Source organism: Silene latifolia, chromosome Y, assembly GCF_048544455.1.
Source record: "Silene latifolia isolate original U9 population chromosome Y, ASM4854445v1, whole genome shotgun sequence".
In the NCBI taxonomy this organism is placed as follows: Eukaryota; Viridiplantae; Streptophyta; class Magnoliopsida; order Caryophyllales; family Caryophyllaceae; genus Silene; species Silene latifolia.
In genome coordinates, this window is record NC_133538.1 from 393,566,613 (window position 1) to 393,589,525 (window position 22,913).

Sequence of the window (22,913 nt, forward strand, 5' to 3'; positions counted from 1 at the left end):
TATCAACTTGGCTGAGAGAAACCAATTCGGGGGTGCTGCAAATGAAGATGCAGCCAAGCATATGGAGATATTTATCGATTATTGCTGCTTTATACCCCCGCCGACCGGTGTGACCCAGGACCAGATAAAGGAGACTATGTTTATATTCTCACTCCGCGATGGTGCAAGGGAGTGGTACAGAGACCTGGACCAAGCTGCTAATGGGATCACCGACTGGAATTCTTTGGCCTTGATATTCTACAAGAAGTACTTTTCTGCCTCGAAGACGAATGCTATTAGAGCTCAAATCACGAGCTTTAAACAGGGTCCTGATGAGAAATTTCATGAGGCATGGGTCCGTTTCAAGAAGCTGGTGCAAACCATTCCGCATCATGGGTTTGAGAAGTGGAGCCTATGCAATCAGTTCTACAATGGGCTCTATGACGATCAAAGGGCTATCCTGGACGCGACAGCAAATGGCAGCTTCCAGGAGAACACGAGGGAGACTAAGGGGTGGAAGATCATTGATGACTTGGCCACCCACAAAGCCGAGTATGGGAATTCCAGGGGAAATCAAAGGAGAGCTGCTGAATCTCCTTCGGTAGCTGCATTAGAAGCTCTCACGGCTAGATTTGACAAGTACGAGTTGGGAGGAGCTTCAAAAGGGGGATTTACCATGTAAATGCTTTTTTGATAGTTCTTTCTGTCTCAGTAAAGATGTGGAGCTGAGGGACATATTTCAGACAATTGTCCTAGTCCCTTTAAGTCTTGTGCTGCCTTTCAACATTATAGGCAGACAAACACATACTATGAGCCGAATGTCCACCCAAACTTGAGGTGGAGTAGCCAAAATGTCTTGAATCCGACTCAACCTCCACAAAGAAGAATCGATCGCGAACTATGTGCCCCCTCATAAGCAACAACAGTTCCAAAAGCCTTCGTATGTCCCACAGCAGCAGCAACAAGCCCAAGGTTCTGATTTCAATGAGTTGAAGAATTTGTTGCTGAAGGAATCCCAGGCTAGAGAGGCCGGGATGAAGATGTTGGAGAGCCAAATTGCCCAATTGGCTAGCAAGAATACAACTCAAGCTCCGGGACATTTACCGACTCAAACTGATCAAAAGGAGACCCTTAATGCCATTACCTTGAGGAGTGGGTCTACCCTTGATGGGCCTATTATGGTTGAGGACGTCACTGAAAAGGATGAGGCGGAACCAAGCAAGGAGAAGGCTATGACGAACAAAAATAAGAAAAAGACGATTAGCAGGTATGTCAGTCGATCGACTGACATACCCAGTCGATCGACTGGTCCGCGACAACCTGAAGCTACTGTTCCTGTAGAGGTCAGTCGATCGACTAACCAACTCGGTCGATCGACTGACAGTGCTGCTGATAGTGATTCTTTTCGTCCTCCAATGCCTAATAACTTGAGGGACCACTTGTTTCGGGGTACGACCGCCCCGAAAATATTGAGGACAGACCCGACTGCTGATGGGTCCGTTCCGGTTCCGAAGTATACCCTTTGTCGATTAATGGTTCACATTTGAGACGGTCTGAAGAAGGGTCAAGCTACAACAAGGAGAAGGTTGTGGACTTCCAGCCTAAGTCCACCGATGCCGGCATGAGAGATTTAGAGGAGAGGGCTAAGTTGCTACTTTTTTATCCGGAGAGATTAGTGCTTGACGAAGGAACAGTATCATTTAATAAATTTGAAAATGTTATCCGTAGCTTAAATGTACAAGTTCCTTTTCTCGAGTTAGTAAATCAAGTGCCTGCTTATATGAAATTCATGAAACAACTTTTATCTAAAAAGAAGTCACTTGAAACTGTGCACACTGTCGCACTCACTGAGGAGTCATGCTCTTATTTGACCCATACTGCACCCCTTAAGCTAGAAGACCCGGGTAGTTTTTCAGTCCCATGAAATATTGGCACCTTTCCTATTGAGAAAGCCTTATGTGACCTAGGAACCAGTATTAGTGTAATGCTCTTGAGTCTTGCTAGGAAGCTCAAATTGACTAGGTTTGCAGTGACCAACATGACAATACAGATGGCTGATCGCTCTGCGGTCCAGCCAATAGAAGTCTTAGAGGACATTCCCGTGCAAATAGGGAAGTTTTTCTTCCCTGTTGACTTCGTTGTGCTCGATATGCCCGAAGATGCCCACATACCTATCATACTAGGTAGACCATTCCCGCACAAAGTCTTTGGTGCGATTATTGATGTTGGTTCGGGTACTTTGACCTTTAAGGTAGGCAAGCATTCTATTGTCTTTGCCCAGACGGCTAGGAAGAAAGACCCCATGTGGCCCGTAACTTGTAATACGGTTTCTGAAAGGAAATCTTATTTTATACTTCACGATATGCCTATCTCTACCCCTACTCCTGTTGTAACACCTCCGCCCCAGATTGGGAGCAAAGTGGAGGAAGACTCTTCTGTTTTAGATATTGCAGGAGCTGGTTTGGGGAAGGAAGAGCCACATGTTGTTCCTGCTGTGAAGGAGCCGATTGTTCAAAGAGGTGGTTTAGGATGCCTTAGCTATGACACTGATGAGGAGCCCGAGGATGAGCCAGTCAAAGCAACGGAGTTCGATTTGGATTCCGACAAGTTAGAGGAGGTCATTGAGTGGGAAGATATCCGACATGTTGATCTGTTGTGCTTGACGGATGTTGGAGTTAAGAAGAGTGCCGCTGAGAAGATGAGCACTGTTGAGGCTACCTCTAGTAGCCAGAAGCCAGCAAAGTGGGCCATTTCGTGGCCGTTCTTGATCAACTATTAATTGATTAAGACTTTTTCAAGAACTATACATTTTATTGCTTTCGTTGAAGCTTTTTATTTATTGTTTTGTGTGCGCGAGACTTCGCATTTTAAGTTTATTTGGGATTTTTAAACACTTTAGACTATTGCTTTGGGTTTTGCGCAATTTTGGGCGCGGTATTATGTGCATTTGCAGGTTTGAAGACCATATTAGCTCAAGTTCTTGAGCTAATTAAAGAAATCAGGAAGTTACAGCAGTATTTCTAGTCGATCGACCGCCTACCATGGTCGATCGACTGAGGTGCGACTTCCAGGAGCTTCTGTTCCTGTTCACTCTGGTCGATCGACTACCTGCTATGGTCGATCGACCGTTGTCGCTGCTGTACCTGTTTACGACCTTTCCCCTGCTGTGTTTGGTCGTTCTGCGGAATCGAGGGAGTCTTTCCTCCTCTTTATTTTCCAACATAATTCTGTTTTCTTCAATTTCTTCATCTTATGCAGATAATTACCGCTTCAACATTGCTTTCTCGGTTTTATGCGTGGTATATGTTGTCTTTTCAGGTACTTATTGGTAGCACTGCTAGCTACTGAAACTTCCTAGCTCACGCTGGTTTGGGGAGGTTTCCTTTTGCTGCGCTTAAAGTCTTGTGAGTTTCTAAGCCTTACTTCATGTCCTTTATAGTTTTTCTCGCAATTCCCGTTTTCCTTTTCTTCATTACATTATTTTGCACAATGGGGACATTGTGCGATTTGGTTTGGGGAAGGGTTTTGCGTCGCACTTCATTTGCTTGCATTCATGTTTACATTTTGTCTTGCATTGTTATTTCATTTCTCTTATATATACAGAAAATCAAAAAAATTGAAAAATTTCAAAAATTCAAAATGCACGTTTATTTTAGCATATAGGTCGAGTCGGAACGATAGTATTTCAATGATGACATTGTATTTTCAGCTATTTTATGCCTAAGCCTTGCTAATTGACATGCTATTAGTAGAATCATATATGCATAGTCTACGAGTTTTCGTTAATTTACTTGCTGGACTTGAGACTTGACATAGATTTTTGGCAAACTACTTATATTTTCTAAGTTTTAGAGCCTATAACTGGTGTCATCTGTGACCAGTTTATCTAGGATGTGAGTAGTTACTCCTTATGAGACATGTTACATTAATTTGCATAGATATGAACTTAATCTGCTTAATACCTGTATGCATTCGGTTTGTGGTTTGTTGACACATGTGGTAGAGGTTTTCCTTTTCCCATTTTACCCATAAGCTCCATACTGCCAAAAATAGCCTTTTTGTCCCATTACTACATCCTACATTTAGCCTGCCCTTGTCAAGCTAGTAGTTCTAGTTTTTGGGATTGTTACTACGTTTTTGGTGGCATATGCTCATTTTGAGATGTTGTTTGGAAAATGGAAGAGGAAAGAAAGGAACAAAGAAAAAAAAGAAAAAAAAAATGATTCGGAAAAGAAAAAAAAAGAGTGTTGTACTGTAGAGGCAGTCGATCGACTGGCAATTCTGGTCGATCGACCGCTACCCGAGAAGAAGAAAAGAAATCAATTCGCATGATTCAAAGTCTTTATTAAATGGCGATTTTTGCTCCCATGTTTCATTTGTATCTTATGGGGAGTTGATTATTTCGGAAATTGTGAGTTTTGTGCTTGCTATAGCACCGTGTCGATTGAAGTTTGAGCAAGAAGTGGATATTGTCATATGGTTTTGTTATGGTACTAGCTTGATCACCTGTACCCCCACATTCCCATAAATGCTTTGCCTTTCCTGCCCATTACCTCACATATCCCATATATACCTCGGTGAGTGTCATGGTCATTTGTTCGGTTGGAATGCATATGTACGGTTGAAGATATTACTTTCATATTATATTGCAGGCATGTTCTTGTAGGTCGTAGTTAGGTGAGTGTCACTAACAAAATGAATTCTTTCTATCTTTTACATATATTCACCTGTATTTATTGAGTGATTTGAGCGACCCGTGAGAGTCCAAATTGATAAGTCTCTGTAGTTGACGGTTCAACAGTTTTTGGCGACTACATAACTCGTTTGCATGATTCATATTACTAATTGATTGTTAGTTAATGCATTAAATTGGTTTAGGCTATTCAGTTTGCATTTCGCTCTGAGATTGAACTCGTTCCATTAGGTTTTTAGGATCGAGTCTAGTTCTTGCTTGGGGACAAGCAAGGGTTTGGTTTGGGGAAGTTTGATGCGTGTCATTTATATGATGTTTTACACCCTTTTTTACACGCATTTCAGAGCTCATTTATTTAGTTTAAGGCTACTATTTGCCCTGTTTTGTCTACTTTCGCATTTTTATGTAATATTGCAGATTTATGCAGAAATAAGTAGATATTGAGCTAAATCCGTCCCCGAGTATCTTGCACTTCATTTGACGTGAAGTATTTACTCAAGGAACGAGCTTGGTGCGCATTCCGAGGCCCGAAAGACAAATCCACGAGAACTTAGAAGTCAAGTATCAGCTACTTCAGTCGATCGACCGCTACCCTTAGTCGATCGACCAGCCCACGACTTACAAGAGCTACTGTACACTGCAGTCCAGTCGATCGACTGCCTTGCATGGTCGATCGACCAAGCCGTAATTCAGACGTGAATTAAAAGATCGAGGAAAAGGAAGCCCATTGTACATTAGGTTTTGGAAAAAAGAGTTGCGTTATATTCCTATATAACGTAGCTTGATATTAGGAGAAAACAGGGAGATTTTATTAGTTCTATCATCAGTAATTTAGGGTTTTACGTTTATCTGATCTCCAATACAATTTACTTTTTTTTTGCATTCGGTTCTGGATCCTTTCTCTGCAATTTCATTCGGTATTCCCTCTGTTCTTATTCAGTTTTATTGCTTATATATTTCGTTCATAGTATATAAATTGCTAGTTAGTTTCCAAAGCCAATATTATCGTTTTATGTTATTTATTTGTTTAATCGTTTCGAGCATGAATTCAGTAGATTTATTAGTCAATTTTATTGTTGTTATCATTCCTAGTATGAGTAGCTAATTTCATCGTGCTAGGATGTAGGGGAATTATAGTGTAGGCGGCATTAGAATTAGGTAACCCTGAATCGCGCCATGGTCGATCGACCGTCCAAGCTGGTCGATCGACTGGCCTCGTGAGGTTTTGTTTCGTTTTAATTGTCTTTACTGCTAAATTCGACAAATCGAATGCATGCGACTAATTGAATGCTTAGTAATTGACTGGCCCATTAGTTCGAAAGATAGGGAAGGTTATTAGACTACCAATTAAAATGACTAAACTATGCTGAGATCGAAAGATAGGTATCGTTTAGATTTTTAGTCGCTTTTCAGGACGAGAGTTAGTATTAGTGATATTAGGGACCCGTAGCGAGATTGAATGATGCTACTTGTTAAGAGTGGACCGAGAGGACCTCTTGTTTTCCCGCCTCATGTGTTTGATTTATACCTACTTAGTATGCTGCCGCCGAAACTATAGTGAACTGACCATCCTAGTACCCTTCTTTATATTTGATTTAATACATTTCTTTAGTTTACTTTTACTTTTATTGCCTTAGCTATAGACCAAATCAATCAAACCCCCACACACTGTTACCTTAAGACTAAATTTAGACAATTATTAATTACATTCGCCTCCCTGTGGTTCGGCTCTGTTACCACTAGCTTTTGTTAGTTTTAATAGGTATTATAAATATTATTTTTGGTACTCACAACGACGGGTATCACTAGGGTGTCTAATGGTTCGAAGATCGGCGGCGAAGCCCATAGAGTCACCGGAAAAGGGTTTAGGGTTCGAATTTACGGCACCGCGCAAACCCTTTTCCACCGAGGTGCCGTAAAATCGAACCCAAAACCCTTTTCCGGGAAAATTGACGCGGATGAGGCAATGTAATTAACTGGTGGTTTTAGTAGTTGTTGATCGGTGGTTTAGGGTAGGGCCCAAGTTTTGCGTGGTGTTTGGGTGCTCGGGGTTAAGCGTCCTTGCTGAGCAAGGGAAGGAGGGTGGTGATCGGAAATCGTCGATTAGTCCGGTGAAGTTTTGGTGGTTGTGGGTAGTGATTAGGACGGAGGGTGGTGGGGGCTGGGGTGGTTGGAATAAACTAGTAGTGCAATGTGGTGCTGGTGAGATTATCGTAGTGTGGAACGATGAGACATTATCATTATTATAACTACCTTGGTCAATAATTTAGTGTAATAAGAACATTATCAAGCGCCCCGGGGGCATTCGTTATCAGGATCCTTTTTTTAATTTATTAATTTTATATCAAAAGTTTTATCAGTACATTTTATTTTTATTTTTTATCTTTAGATAATATAAACGTATATTTAAATATACCAATTACTTTTATTGTGGTTTTTTAATTAATGATGAATTATGAATTATGAATTATGAATTATGAATTATTATGCATACCATAGTAATAACCAGGAGAGAAAAAGTAAAGTAAGGAAAGAGAGTAATTAATTGGTTTAAGAATGTGGGTTCCTTGCCTCTAAAAAAATTGTTTATCAATCCCTAAATTTCAGGAGCCAATAGGATTAAGCTAAATGTTTTAACTTTTATAGGCAAGGGATAACTCACAAATTCCACAAACGTATATAAATGATTGGAACAAAGGGAGTATTTTATTAGACGTTTGTAAAATGGAAGCTTTAGTCTAGTGGAGTATATTAGAAATGTATATAAATTTTTATCAAAAAGGTGTCAACATAAAACATATATAAATTTTATAATTGGTTAAGTCGAATATCATATGTAACTAGAGGTTTTAGTTAGGGGTGTTCATTCGCGGTTCGGTTCACCGAACCTCTTATTTAATTCGGTTCGTCCATGCTTCGGTTCGGCAAAACTCCGAACCTAAACCGAACCGTTAGAAACGGTTATAAATGGTTCGGTTAACCACTTTAAATGGTTATTAGCGGTTCGGTTACCGGTTAACCGATAATCATTCTATATTACATTTTTTTTCAGTTTTCGTTAATTTTTGGGAATTTTTTCTAATAGTTTAATTAAATTTTCATTATATATTATACCCAACAATAATGTTAATAAGGTAAACTTTCTCATTAATCAATTTAAGAAATTTTAAATTTGGATACACTAAAAAATTAAACGAACGAACAGTTTTTTATATAATATTCTAATTTTTTACGTACTTTTTTGTGAAACGGTTCGGTTCGCGGTTAACTGGTTATCTAAAATCGCGAATCTTAACCGAACCTTTTCCATAATAAAGTTAACGGTTCGGTTCAAAGAACCGCTTTGTCGAAACGGTTCGGTTAATCGAACCTTAAAAATGGACGGTTTTTCGGTTTTGCGGTTCGGTTATTGCGGTTCGGTTTATTCTGAACACCCCTAGTTTTAGTCTAGTAGAGTATATTCCACAAACGTATATAAATTTTATAATTTGCTCGAGTTTTATCAAAAAGGTTTTAGTTTAGCAGCTATTAGATTGTTATGATGAAATCGGTATATTTAACATCAGCTAGTCTTTTTTAGGACGGATTATCCTTCTTAAACATAAAACATACATGCCAAATAGTGGGGGTGTTTCCATATTTTTCTTAGAATACATTAGTACTTGACTGATTTAAGTTTTATAACAGATATATGATATGTCCCTCTTGAACGAGAATTTATGTTTTAACATTAAATTATACTCTGTGCTATGTAGGTCCAAATCCCCTCATTGATCTTATTCTTTACCTGTCTTACTTAACACTCTCCTAATTCCTAAATTAAAATTTTTCACCACCTCATTTTATTTTATGCTTATTCAAATAGGTTGTAAGTGTCGTCTTAAACAAAAATGTGAGTTATTTATTAATGTTTATTTATCGGTCATCTTCCAAAATGTTCCGTGCAAATTATTTGGTTGTGTGTGTATTGTAACGTGCAATTTCTATTTGTGAAACTAACCCTAAGCTCCATGGATGATCATCATGTTCTTGATGATGATGATGATGAAAAACAAAGTAAATAAAAGGGAAGCTGTATTGATGATATTTTGTGTGTTACAATTCTGATAAGTGAAGAGTAAAAACTGTGTTTCTAACTATTTATACAAATACTTAACAAACTAACACAAATCCTAACTAATTCGATGCCACATCATCAATCCGTATGTCTTGCTTGACTTGAATGTGATTGGTAGCTTGAGTAAGGTCATCTCCACAACCCCCTTTAAGCTAGAATCACTTAGAAATTTATGTGCAACCTTTCTGACAAATGACTATGTTGTTGTCCTCCCAAAGGTTTAGTCATGAGATCAGCAATCTGTAAACTGGACCTCACATGGATTGGTGTTATTAGTACTTCCTATATTATTTCTCTTACATAATGAGAGTCAATATCCAGGTGTTTTGTCCTTTCATGGAACAATGGATTGAGAGATATATGTTGTGCGGCTTTATTGTCACAGAAAAGCTTGATAGGAGTGGGCATTTCAACATTTAGTGTAACAACCGGTATTTGTGGAACCTGTACTTAGACCTTGGACCGCTTGAGAGGAAGGAAAAGACGGCCTTGCCCTTGACCGTGTGGTGTTGCGGCGGATCAAGTGGGTTTACTTGGTCGAGCGAAAGTTACACTCGATCGAGTGCGTCCACTCGAGCGAGTAGAGTGCTACTCGGCCGAGTGAGTTCACTCGACCGAGTGGACTCGGCACTCGATCGAGTGCCGCTGTTTTCAGAACACGGTATTTAATCCCTTTTCTCCCTAACCCTAAAATCATTCCGAACTTCCTCCTTATCTCTCCAAACTCCCTCCCCTCTCTCTAAAATACTTCCAAATGCCTTTCCCTCAACCTTCAAGCTTGGATTAATGGTGGAACATGTCTCCTATGCCCCGATCTACCTTTGTAAGTAGAAATCTCACCCTTTTCTCTTTGTCTTATGAGTAAATTTGAGTTAGGGTTTATTAAGAGAGACTAATTAGCAATTAGTTATGATAAGTTAGTAATTAAAGACTTATAATGAGGGATTTTATGTTATAATCTAGTTAGTGGACTGTGATAGTTATTACATGATTTGTGTAGGATGAGACGATTTTATGAGATAAATACTTGGTGATTTCGATTAGCTTGAGGATTATGCTTAAAGGTAGGTTATCCTACTCGGTTTCAATGTTTTATTAGGATGTTTATGTGTCTTTCCTTGTCATATGCATTCATAAATCGGTTAGTATGTCATGTGGGTATTGGATGGGTTGATATTCATAACATGTGGGATGGAATTCATGAATTTGGTCATATGTTAAGTGTTGTTCTTCTATTTGTCATGTATGGTTGTGTTTGTGTTGTATTGGAGATCTTGATGGTGGTACTTGATAGTTGAGGAGACGTAAGACGGTTGGGAAACCGTCTTACGCTCGGGTTGCCCCTTGGATCTTCCCACTCTAAGGGGAATGTGCAAATTAATGGCTTGAGTATGGAGGGACGCGTGTGGTTGAGACACGACGTCTGGCAGGGGATCCGGTTGGCTTCCGGACCCGGTACGTCTGGGCATGTCCCGGTACCTAGTGTGATGGTCGGTATGTCTGGGCGTATCCTGATACCGGTATGATGGTTATGGGTATCTCTGGTCGTGTGCCGGTACATGTATGATGTTAATTTAGTCGAGTCTCATTCATATAATCCACATGTTGCATATTTACTTATTATGTCATGTCTTGCATTTATCATTGAAACCGACGTTTGTCTGTCTGTGTAAATGTCACCTATTTCCGGGGTGGCCTGTGTCGATCCATATGATATTTCCGATCATATGGGGAGCAGTTGTTTACAGGTTAGCTTTGATATCATGCGGGAGAAGGGACGAGGCTTGTTGATCTCCGAGTCAGAGTTGTTGATTGGATTAGTTTAGAAGTCATGACTTGTAATCTTTCATTATTTATTTATTCGTTGTAAATCATTAAACATTCTATTTATAAAATTGTTCTTAGATTGTATCTCCGATTTCACTACCTCGGAAAACCGAGACGGTAACGCTCCAATTATCTTGGCCGGATAGTTGGTGTGTTACAAAGTGGTATCAGAGCGACGATTTTGAAACCAAAATGAACTAGGTGTATCTAATAAAATGAACCCGATTAAGTATGATAGGAGATCGGTTTTTATATGAGTGGGCGCCCTCATATCAAAACTAGTGCCTATTGCCTCGGTTGGTCACTACGTGGGTGGTTACAAGTAAGGAGGAACAATATTGATAATGTGGCATGATGGCATGAATGATATGGTTGTTGCTAGAATCTTGCATGCTATGATATTTCATATGTGTAGGGATGAATTTTCATGTCTTGACACCTCTTGGAAAATGATAATCCCACTCCCTTGATTCATGTTATGTGACTATCTTGTGCTTTGTAGTGTTATTGTTAGTAAATATGTTGTGACCATTTCGGTAAGGTAAGTGCGAGTGTTATTAATGGTAATGTCATATAATCACTTAAGTGAAGCTTTGAAGTATAGTGTGTCATGGATGAGTCAAAATTTGATAAGTCGGGTGATGAATTGGGATAATACATGTAATTAAGGTCATGCTTAAACTCGTATTATGTCACCAGGATCTTTAAATTCCGGAAAAATAAATTTTGTAACATAAGAAAATTTTGGAGAGGTCAATTTAATCACAAGAAACTATAATAGAAACTCTCTTTCTTTTGGTGCCCAAAAAAAAAATTGAGAAGTTGAGAAAATCCTATCCATATTCAAAAAATTTGCTTCAAATTCTTACCTTCCCATTCCATACCTTGTGTAATCTTCTCTTGTAGTATGGCAAGGAACGCGAGAAACGCTTGTGGAAGGAATGCTCGCCAACCCGAACAAGAAGCACCACCCGCTATCACCCTCCCCGACTACCCTTCCATAGCTTTTGGGAGTGAAGAGCACCGAGACAAGTTTGAGGTCCTAGCCTCTAGGAGGATGGCTCTGACCAAGTGTGTGTCGGTAAGCACCTTGGAGGCTCTAGGGATTGAGAAAGAGGTACATAATATTTTCACGGTCCTTGGGTTGGAGGGTTTATACAACTTAGAGGAAATAAGCTAACGGTACCTCACCCTCGAGTTTTGAGCTCCTTCACCTATAGCAAGAAGATCCATAAGATGAGTTTTAGACTTAAGAATACCTCTTTTAACTTGAGTAGTGATGCTTTTGCCGACCACCTAGGGGTGAGAAAGCGAGTGGTGGGTCACCATGACAAGATTGAGAAGGACATGGAGGCTTCCAAGTACTATCACTTTTACACAATCAAGGAGAATGTTAGTGTAAGTAATATGAAGACGAGTGACATTGAGCACCCCGTCCTAAAGATCTTCTTGCGCTCCTTGACCAACCTCCTCTATGGTAGGAAAGACCCAAGTAAGCTTAACTCCATGGAAGTCTTAATCTTGAGCTCCTACTTTAACCCCCGCCATGAAAACCGCCTTCACTTCAATGCCGTGTCTTTGGTATGCCTTGTCCTTGAGAGGATGACCGAGATGGACCAATGTTCCTTAGATTGTGGAGCCTTGGTGACTCGATTGGCCAAGAACGCGTTAGCTTACGAGCCGGGGGCGGTGAATGCACCCATGTCTAAGGAAGTGGTTTATTTTGATCTCGATTGATTGAAAGTAAAGTCTTGGGTAGTGGATGGAGAGGAGGATGGCACCTATTCTTGGAGGGTTGATGATGAGTGGTACATGAAACTTCACGCCGGCGAGGACCTACCCCCGACTTCCCCTTTGGAGAGAGCGGGATCACCCCGCCCCGAGGCCCAAACGTATACCATCCCTAGAAACCTCACCTTCGACCTTAATGATACTACTGAGAAACGGGAAGCACCCCCATTACCTCCCTCACCTCGTTCTCCCGTCAACCAAGCTCCCACATCTTTTCCACACTCCATGCCTACGGCTATGATACCCCACCTTATGCCGGAAGCTTTGGTCAAGCCCCACCCACCTTTGACTCCAACTATCCTATGTCGTACGTCATTCACCGAGTGAACACCGACCTTGTGTTGAGGGATATGCATGAGGCGGCCTATAATCAAGAAGTGCGACCCGCTCATCACCCTAGCTTTTGGTCCGGACCCGGAGACACTTCCGGAGTCTTCAAGGCCTATGGTATCCAACCATCGGATTGGGAGCTCAACTTTCCTTTCGGCGTAGGACCCTTGCGTGACCCATACGTGGGTGATGCCGGGATCTATCCGAGATATGCCTACTAATGGAGTGGAAGTGAGGCGGGAACATCCACGGCGGCGGAGGCCATGGACTTAGATGAAGTATGGGAGGCGGCGGCTCGCAAGGGACTGGAATAAGAAGAGGAAAATAAGGAATAGGAGGAGGAGCAAGCGGAAGGAGGAAGTAAGGCGGGGAAGAATCACCCCGGATGGGCATGGTGGATGCCTAGCATTGGTAAGAAGAAGAAGTCCTCCATGTAGTTGTGGCCTTATAACTCGAGATCCTTGAGACTTTAATTGTCATTTGAAACTTTGAACAATTTAGTTTTTATGTTGTAAGCCGGCCATAAGGCCAACACTAGTAGACCTTACATAGTAGGATGGTATAGTGATCACCATGGGGACCCCATTGCATGTATGTTCAACCATAAGGAAGCTTAGAGACCATTAATTGCCGAAATTTGGACTACCCAATGACACACGACCGAGTGCCCTATTCACTCGACCGAGTGGTGAACCACTCGACCGAGTGCCCCATTCACTCGATCGAGTAGGCCTATAGACAGATTCTAGAAACCTCCTGTAAATACCCACATTCGACTGAGTGGCATGACTACTCGACCGAGTGCCCTTCACTCGGCTGAGTACTTGTTGAACTCGACCGAGTACGTTGGAATTTGGCCCTTTTTGGTAATTTTGACCACCTATGACCCATTTGACCTTGATTTTTGGACTGTGCCGACCTACTAAGAGTCGATTGACCATAGAAAACCCACACGATAAACCTTTATGAATTGTTTACTCTTGACCCTGTTAGTTGTTTGGACGGTATAAGGAAATAATCGAACTACAAATGATCATATGACGGCATAAAGTACACGAAAACATGTAGACATTCCGTAATAATAGTGAAAAATTAAATAATAGTAGTGAGTACACACCATGTGACGAGTTGCTAACCCTATTATATGTTGTGGCGATCCGATACGATAGGTAAATGATATGTTGAATGTTAAACGTGGTTGTGTCCAGTCATAAAGAGTACATGTATATATATATATATATGGTAATCATACTCGACTTGTGGTAATATTGGTAGGTTACCGGACGAGCGTCATGTGAGACTTATAGCGAACTTCGGGACGAAGTTTCCTTTTAGGGGGAGTGAATGTAAGAACTCGGAGAAATTTAGAAAGAAAAAGCGCAAAACGTAGGAAAGTAATGAGAGCGAACAAGAAACTTAGGAGAGATAGGACACACGTGCGTAACAATAGGAGTGATGATGGCAAGAGAATACAAGAGGACCGAGAATGAGGCTTGAGAGAAGTCCGAGAAATAATTGGAAAAGGGAGTGAGTGGTGAACTTCATGGACGCAGTTCTATTTAAGGGGGGGAAGATTGTAATACCCGGCATTTGTGGAACCCGTACTTAGACCTTGGACCGCGTGAGAGGAAGGAAAAGACGGCCTTAACCTTGAGCGTGTGGTGTTGCAACGGATCGAGTGGGTTTACTCAGTCGAGTGAAAGGTACATTCAACCGAGTGCGTCCACTCGATCGAGTGGAGTGCTACTCGGCACTCGGTCGAGTTCCGCTGTTTTCAGGACACGGGATTTAATCCCCTTTCTCCCTAACCCTAAAATCATTCCCAACTTCCTCCTTATCTCTCCAAACTCCCTCCCCTCTCTCTAAAATGCTTCCAAATGACTTTCCCTCGACCTTCAAGCTTTGATTAATGGTGGAACATGCCTCTTATGCCCCGATCTACCTTTGTAAGTAGAAATCTCACCCTTTTCTCTTTGTCTTATGAGTAAATTCGAGTTAGGGTTTATCAAGAAAGACTAATTAGCAATTAGTTATGTTAAATGAGTAATTAGTGACTTATAATGAGGGATTTTATTCTATAATCTAGTATAGAGTGGATTGTGATACTTATTACATGATTTGTGTAGGATGAGACGGTTTTATGAGATGGATACTTGGTGATTTCAATTAGCTTGAGGATTATGCTTAAAGGTAGGTTATCCTACTCGGTTTCAATGTTGTATAAGCATGTTTATGTGTCTTTCCTTGTCATATGCATTCATGAATCGGTTAGTATGTCATGTGGGTATTGGATGGGTTGATATTCATAACATGTGGGATGGAATTCATGAATTTGGTCATATGTTAAGTGTTGTTCTTCCATTTGTCATGTATGGTTGTCTTTGTGTTGTGTTGGTGATCGTGATGGTGGTACTTGATAGTTGAGGAGACGTAAGATGGTTGGAAAACCGTCTTACGCTCGGGTTGCCCCTTTGAGCTTCCCACTCCAAAGGGAATGTGCACATTAATGGCTTCAGTACGGAGGGACGCGTGTGGTTAAGACACAATTTCTGGCAGGGGATCCGGTTGGCTTCCGGACCCGGTACGTCTGGACGTGTCCCGATACCTAGTGTTATGGTCGGTATGTCTTGGCGTGTCCCAGTACCGATATGATGGTTATAGGTATGTCTGGGGGTGTCTCGGTACAGGTATGATGTTGCTTTAGTCGAGTCTCATTCATATAATCCACATGTTCCATATTTACTTATTATGTCATGTCTTGAATTTATCATTGAAACTGATGTTTGTCTATCTGTGTAAATGTGACCTATTTCCGGGGTGGCCTGTGTTGATCCATATGATATTTCCGATCATATGGGGAGCAGTTGTTTACATGTTAGCTTTGGTAACATGCGGGAGAAGGGACGAGGCTTGTTGATCTCCGAGTCAGACTTGTTGATTGGATTAGTTTAGAAGTCATGACTTGTAATCTTTCATTATTTATTTATTCGTTGTAAACCATTAAACATTCTATTTATATAACTGTCCTTAGATTTTATCTCCGATTATACTACCTCGGGAAACCGAGACGGTAACGCTCTAATTATCATGGCCGAATAGTTGGGGTGTTACATTTAGATCTTTGAGTAATCTCTTCATCTACACTACCTCACTTGTTGTGTAGGACATACATCTGTATTCTGCTTCTGTAGAACTCTTGCTTACCATTTTTTGCTTTTTTGTTTTCCATGATACTAATGAATTCCCGAGCATCCCACAATATCCTGATAGTGACTTGCAGCTGAATGCACATTGCCCTCAGTCTGTATCTGAATAGGCATATAAACTTAAGTCACTATCACCAGGATAGAACAGCCCTGTGTTTGCATTATGCTTCAAATATGTAACCACATATAATACTGCTGGTAAGTGTGGCACTCTGGGTTGAGTCAAAAACTGACTGAGATGCTGTACAGAGTAGGATATATCTAGTCTGGTTAAGTTTAAGTACAACAATCTCCCCACCAATCTCATGTACCTCTCTTGATCAGGTAAAAGCTTACCTTGATCAATTGAGAGTTTCAGACCTCTGGGCATGGGAAATGAGGTAGGCTTGCAGTTCTCCATCCCTAAATCTCTGATGATATCTTTGATGTATTTCCTTTGATTCAGTAAGATTCATGTCTCATTTCTTGCTACTTCAAGTCCTAGAAAGTATCTCTTCCTCATTATCTCCAGAAATGATCAGATCATCTACATATACCAGTATAACCAAAAAATATCCTGAACCAACATTATGCCTGGTAAAAAAGGAATAATCCTGCTTAGAATGTGTAAAAGCCAATTCCAGCAAATGTTTGGTCAACTGAATGTTCCATTGCCTGCTTACTTGCTTGAGTCAATATAAAGATCTCCTTAATCTGCATACGTGTCCATTTTTAGCCTTTGTATACCCTTGGGGTGGCCTCATATATACTTCTTCATCTATATAAACATGTAGGAAAGCATTGTTGATGTCTAATTGATGCAATGGCCATTGTCTAATAGCTGATATGGCCATCAGAGTCCTCACTGTTGCAAATTTGACTACAGGTGAAAAGGTATGTTTATAGTCTTTATCCTTAACTTGATTGTAGCCCTTTGCAACCAACCTTGCCTTAAACCTTTCAACACTGCCATCTACTTTGTGCTTGATCTTGTAGACCCACTTTGACCCTATTGCCTTCTTATTTGCAGGTAACTGAGTCAATTCCCAAGTATATATTGTTGGCTTCCAGTGCCTCCAATTCCTTTGAAATGGCTAATAACCATCTTTCATCTTCCTGTGCCTCAAAGTATGTGCTTGGCTCATGTTGTTGCAAAATATTATTAAGAGAAGCAATGTAATCTTGAGCAAATATGGTCAGTTCAACCATAAGCTCTTTATGATAACCTAAAGTAGCTGATCCTGAAGCTTGAAAGGGCAATTTGATGTTGCACTGATAACCCTCAAGTCTGCTCGAAACTTACTTTGTTCTATGATGTGACCCATATTTGTGCACATTTAGTCCCCGAACTAGCCTTGTTTCTTTACTTTCTAGCACTTATTAGGGTTGTTTCTATCTTATGTTCCCTCCTTTGCACATTCTATGAAGTTTTAGTGCCCTTTGTAAGCGAGGATGCTAAACCTTGCGCATATGGAAGCCAAAGCGGAGTTAAATTGATCGCATCTAATGACCAAGCAACAAAGTGGATACAAATACTAAAGGCCTAAGTAAATAAATCAAGTAAAATGGGCATTGACGAAGACCCCCACGGCTCCTCAACGATGCACACGGATCTTAAGCCAGTCAAGAAGAAGAGAAGCCAAGCTGTGCAGTAATCCCGGCGTCCTGACCTCAAGTCGGGCGACTCGCTGAGTAATCCGGGCATTCCGACCTCAAGTCAGGTGACTCGATGCTAAATCCGGGTGTCTCAAGTCCTAGGTCGAGCGGATCCTCAAGCAGCACAAAGCATCAATCATGAGCAGGTCGTGGGACTCCTCATAGCACTTGCAAGGCGTTAATCTTCATCTTAGGGACTTAATCGTCATTTAAGCCTTTAGTTACCCTAATACTTGTGCTTAGTATAAATACTCCATTGTATTAGGAGATTTTCACCAAGTGATTAGAGTAGATTAGAAATCAATTAGTTTAATTACATATTTGTCCTTCCTTAATTGTTATTGAAGAACTCTTATATCTAGTATTGGAATTGGAAGATTATTTGGGGTTTATTGAAGACTTGACAACTCTTCATCATTCATCAAGTGTTCTTATATTATTCTTTCTATAATGTTCATCATAAGTTTGGTACAATCTCTTTACCCTTTCTTAATTATTGTTTGCTTTCCTAATCACTCATCATGTTTAGACTTGTTAGTATGATTAACACTCCTATTAGCATGTTTGCAATAGTCAAAGCCATGCTTTTTGTGGTGGATATTGTTACTCCAAGAGTTTGACCTAGATATAAGGGACAAGAAAGGAGCCGAAAATGTAGTAGCGGATCATTTGTCAAGAATTCGATTTGAAAACAAAGATGAAGATACACCCATCAATGATTCCTTTCCCGATGATATTCTGATGGCCATCTTCACACAACTTGAGAGGCATACCACACCATGGTTTGCCGATTTTGCAAACTACATTGTAGGAGGAGTTCTCCCTCTGAAATTGAACAACAATCAAAGAAAGAGGTTCTTATTTGAAGTGAAGAGATACTTTTGGGATGATTCCAACCTCTACAAAGCATGTAGTGATGGTCTTTATCGAAAGTGTGTCCCACAATGAGAAGTACAAGGAGTTTTGGAAGGTTGTCACTCATCCCCTTATGGAGGACATCATGGAGCAAGGAGAACAATTGCCAAAGTCTTGCAATCGGGCTTCTATTGGCCTACCATGTTTGAAGATGCTAGAGAATGTTGGAGCTGGTGTCCTCCACAAATTAGTGTGATAACATTTGTAAATCTCTTACAGGTTCACAAGGTATACTTCGTATATTTAATCTGTTGATTAACGTTTACCTAATAACGGTTGGCTTGCTAGAAAGTTTGACGTTATTATCATACAGATGGCGGTGATCAACTGGTCCCTAAAGGTCACACCTATAGGACGTATTTGAGAAATGTGGTTATAGAAATATAATTACAGTGATGCCCAAAATGACTAAAAAGTTAGTCAATGTGTTGATGAGATAAGGGTTAATTGATAATCACTACCAACTTTAACACTCTTTTTCATAATCACTACCAAGATAAAAAAAAGTTTCAAAATCACTACCCTAAAATCATCTCCGATCTAAAAACACTACCAATTGTCCCTTTCCGTCAAATTTAAGAAGATAATCACCAATTTGCCCCTTACTTCTACAACTCTTCAACTCTTTTCTACTCCATTTCTTATTCCTCTTTTTCATTAATTGTATTACTTTGATACTGTACTCTCAATCTACCAAGATAATGACTTCTTTTCTATTCCCATTCTACAGCCGCCACTCGAAACCGCCGTCCCAGTATCTGGCCGATAATACACCAAACGCGTCTGCACGTCTTATCTTCGCCGACGATCGTGATGTCCTCTTCTCCTCTCATATTTTTTCCTTTCTTTTCACCATAATGCCCCGGAGCTCCGTTTATGGTAATCGAAGGCGACAAAGAGAAGTGTAATGGTGGCGTGTAGGAATTTCTGGTGGTGCATAATGGTGGTCGGAGGCGCAAAGGAGGGAATAACAAATTGAGATAAAAAAACCTAAAAAATCAATTGAATTAGGGAAAACATGGACGAAGTAGCGGGATCATGAGTACTAAGAGGAGTATAAGAAGGACGAATCAACGACGTCGCAGCTAATTCAATACTTGACGTAGGAGCACGAACACTCTTTCAAGCATCTGTATGCTTCTTAAATAAGATCGCCTGATTTCTGGATGCCATTAATGCGGTTATCAGAACTACATTACCAATGTCATTTTGTCAATTCGAGGTAGTATTGTAGTAATTCCGCATTGGTTGATCTGGAGGAATGGATTGATACATATGGTTTTTGGAAGGTGAGACAACAATGGCGGCAATGTTAAGGTTGAAGATTATCAGAAAGAGTGAGATTGTCCTGCCCCGCATAATGGTGAAGTCTAGTGGTTAAATCCGAGTCTTCAAAAACGAGTTTGTGTTATGGCTCGATTATAAAACCTTGTGAGATGATGTATGGTTGATTTGTTGGCTTGTTGCTGGTCGGGAATAGCAAATTGAGATAAAAAAAAGAGGAATGAAGGAAAAGTAATGGTAGCTTTAATTAAGAAGGGGAGGGGTAGAATGGGAATACAAAAGAAGATTTTGGGCTGGAAATTTGAAAAACACGAGTTTATTGAGATTTTCCGGCTATTTGGTAGTGTTTTTAGATCGGAGATGATTTTAGGGTAGTGATTTTGAAACTTTTTTTATCTTGGTAGTGATTATGAAAAAGAGTGTTAAAGTTGGTAGTGATTATCAATTAACCCATGAGATAATTATTTAATGAAAATTAAATAATATTAAGTTGAGACGAATTAACTGTCAATTCGTAAAATAAATATAATATGTTATATTTAATTAAATATATATAATGTTAGCTTGGACGAATTAATCTGTTAATTCGTAATTAAATATAATCAGTTGTATTTACTATCAACAAGCTGAATGTGTCATAGTGGTAATAGTGAGGGTACACATACCAAGAGGTCATGGGTTCGCTCTTCACTAGATGACAATTCAACACATATTATATATTTTTGGAAAGACCAAAAATAAGGAAATTTTTATTCCTTATTTCGGTCAACAGTGGCCGAAAATTAGGAGAGTTATTTCTTTCCTAATTTATTTCGGATTTCAGTCTATATAACAAGAAAGGTAGAGAATTATTTCTAACCTAATACTTTTTCTGACCTTGCCTCCTCTTTCTCATCACAAGAACACAAAGACAATAAAATTTTACAGAAAATTTTAGATTGATTTCTAGCATAATCAAAGGGTATATCTCAGATCGTCTTGGGTGCAACCAATAGGCGAATACCTACTTTGGTATTGTTCTTAGGCCATATTTGCTAGGACCGGAGGTTAATTCTAAATCTTTTTACTTATGTTTATGTATTTTATTTTATGACCTTAGATCATCTTCTTTAAATCGTTATAATCCTTCTAAATTAAGGGGAAGTATACAGATTATTTCCCACAAGTGGTATCAGAGCTTAAGGCCACGATTTTAATTTTGATGATTTTCATAAAATTGTATGTAAACTTATAACCTAATTTTCGAGTATATAAATTAGGGTTTCTTTTTTTTCCGGTTAATTTTTTTTTTTGGCCGAGATATTATTTTTTTTACGGCCTGTTTTTTTTTTTTGCTTTGTTTTTCCTTTTGTTTGATGATTTATATCCAATTTCTTTTGATCATATCTTTGTTTTAATCGGTTAAAATTATCATATGAAGAATTGGTGAATTTTGATTTAATGCAGATTAAGTTAGAATAGATATAGTATCATCATGTCATTGATACAAGAACTTGTTTTTGCTAATAGTTTTAGCATATAAGGTTAATCATGCTTGTTAATCAATTTGCTAAACCATGTTCTATTAGCAACTGTAAACTTTGTTCATCAGCAATTTTGTTTTAGGGCTTTATGCCGCAAAAGGAAATTTTTTTTTGACGGCTCAATTTTGTTGTTACCGTGAAAAAAAAAATTGATTTTAAGTTTTTTTTTACCGAATTAGAAAAGGAAAAGATGGGAAAGTTTTGTTTTTTTTTCGAAAAGAAAAATTATGGAAAGTTTTTTTTCCTTCTTTTCTCATTGCCGATTTTTAAAAAAAAGGGGCTGTTTTTTTATCAGCCGTGTTGTAGCTGGTAGAAATAAAAAAAAAAAATTTGTTTTTTTTCAGCCGAACCAATTTTAATTGGTTTTTGTTTTTTTTTTTTTAATTTTGGCCAATTAGTTATTGTGAATCGGTTCACAATTTAATGATACCGAGTTATTTTAAAGCGGTTTAAAATTTTGACGGATAGATTTCATATTACAAGTTTAATATGGATTGAAATGAAATTAATGTGATTAAATTGCGGAATTGTCACTTAATTTAATTTAAATAGGTGGTTTGGATAAATTAATCAACATAATTAATCTATTGTATTATGTATGTTTAATTTATTTTAGTTGATGCTTTTATTTTTGTTGAATGAATCGAATGAATGAATTTTATTTACGTATTTAATTTTTGCAATCGGTTGTATTATGTAATACTTAGTGTGGCCTTAGTTAAATTATGTTTTCGTAATGAAGGAAACATGATTTTTATGTAATTATGAGATCTCGAATCTCCTTTTTTTTAGTTTTGGGTTTTTGAAATTAGAATGTAATTAATAGGTCAATTATGTAATTTTATTTATTGTAATTTCAAAGAAGACTAAAGATGAAGATTCAAGCTCACTCCCGCTACATGGATCAAGATGGAACATCAAGACAAGCTTCTCGGGTCCAAAGATGGATTCCAAACTTGTATTTATTGTTCATTTTGATAAGATAGGCCACACTAGGACTTTTACTGTTTTTTTTACGTTTTTCATTTTATTGCTTTTCATTCACATGTTAGTAATTGCATCATATTCCGCCTAAAACCAAACCACCTACTACTAAAATGCATGAAAATTGACTCATATAGGTTGTATGTTAGTTTTCATGGACATGCGATGTCACATCTTTAAGCCATCACCTTAGTTTAAATCATTCTCGCATGCTAGATTATAGTTCACTTAAAATGAATTAAAAAGTTGATGGGATCTTCCTCTAAAACGGAAATTGAGATTAGTCTTTATAAGGGCAAACATCTATGAATCCCTTCTTCGTCGGTAGGCCTAATATGACCCCTTCTACGTTAGGTAAGTAGTTGTGTTGACTTAGTTTACCTCAACATTATAGTCCGAAGAGTTTCTCGTGATTATGATGGACTAAAGATAGTATTTACAGAAATTTATCGACCAAGAATTCTAACGGTAGAATTAGCTAACAGGTTAGCTTATCAATTTACAGAAAATTGAGTCTTGGGGTCATTTATATAATTCTTGAGGGAGGTCAATTGTATAAATGTTTTTGAGTCTTCGCGTTATGACATTAGTTCATTAGACTTAAAATAAAACGATGCATGCTTATTATT

At 39.0% G+C, this 22,913-nt stretch overlaps 1 non-coding gene across 1 annotated transcript; it reads right to left on the reverse strand.

Annotated features, from left to right (window-relative positions):
- Positions 1 to 271: 271 nt before the first annotated feature.
- Positions 272 to 378, reverse strand: LOC141636482 (small nucleolar RNA R71). The gene has a single exon (XR_012541089.1). It is a non-coding gene; the product is annotated as a small nucleolar RNA R71 (small nucleolar RNA).
- Positions 379 to 22,913: the final 22,535 nt, after the last annotated feature.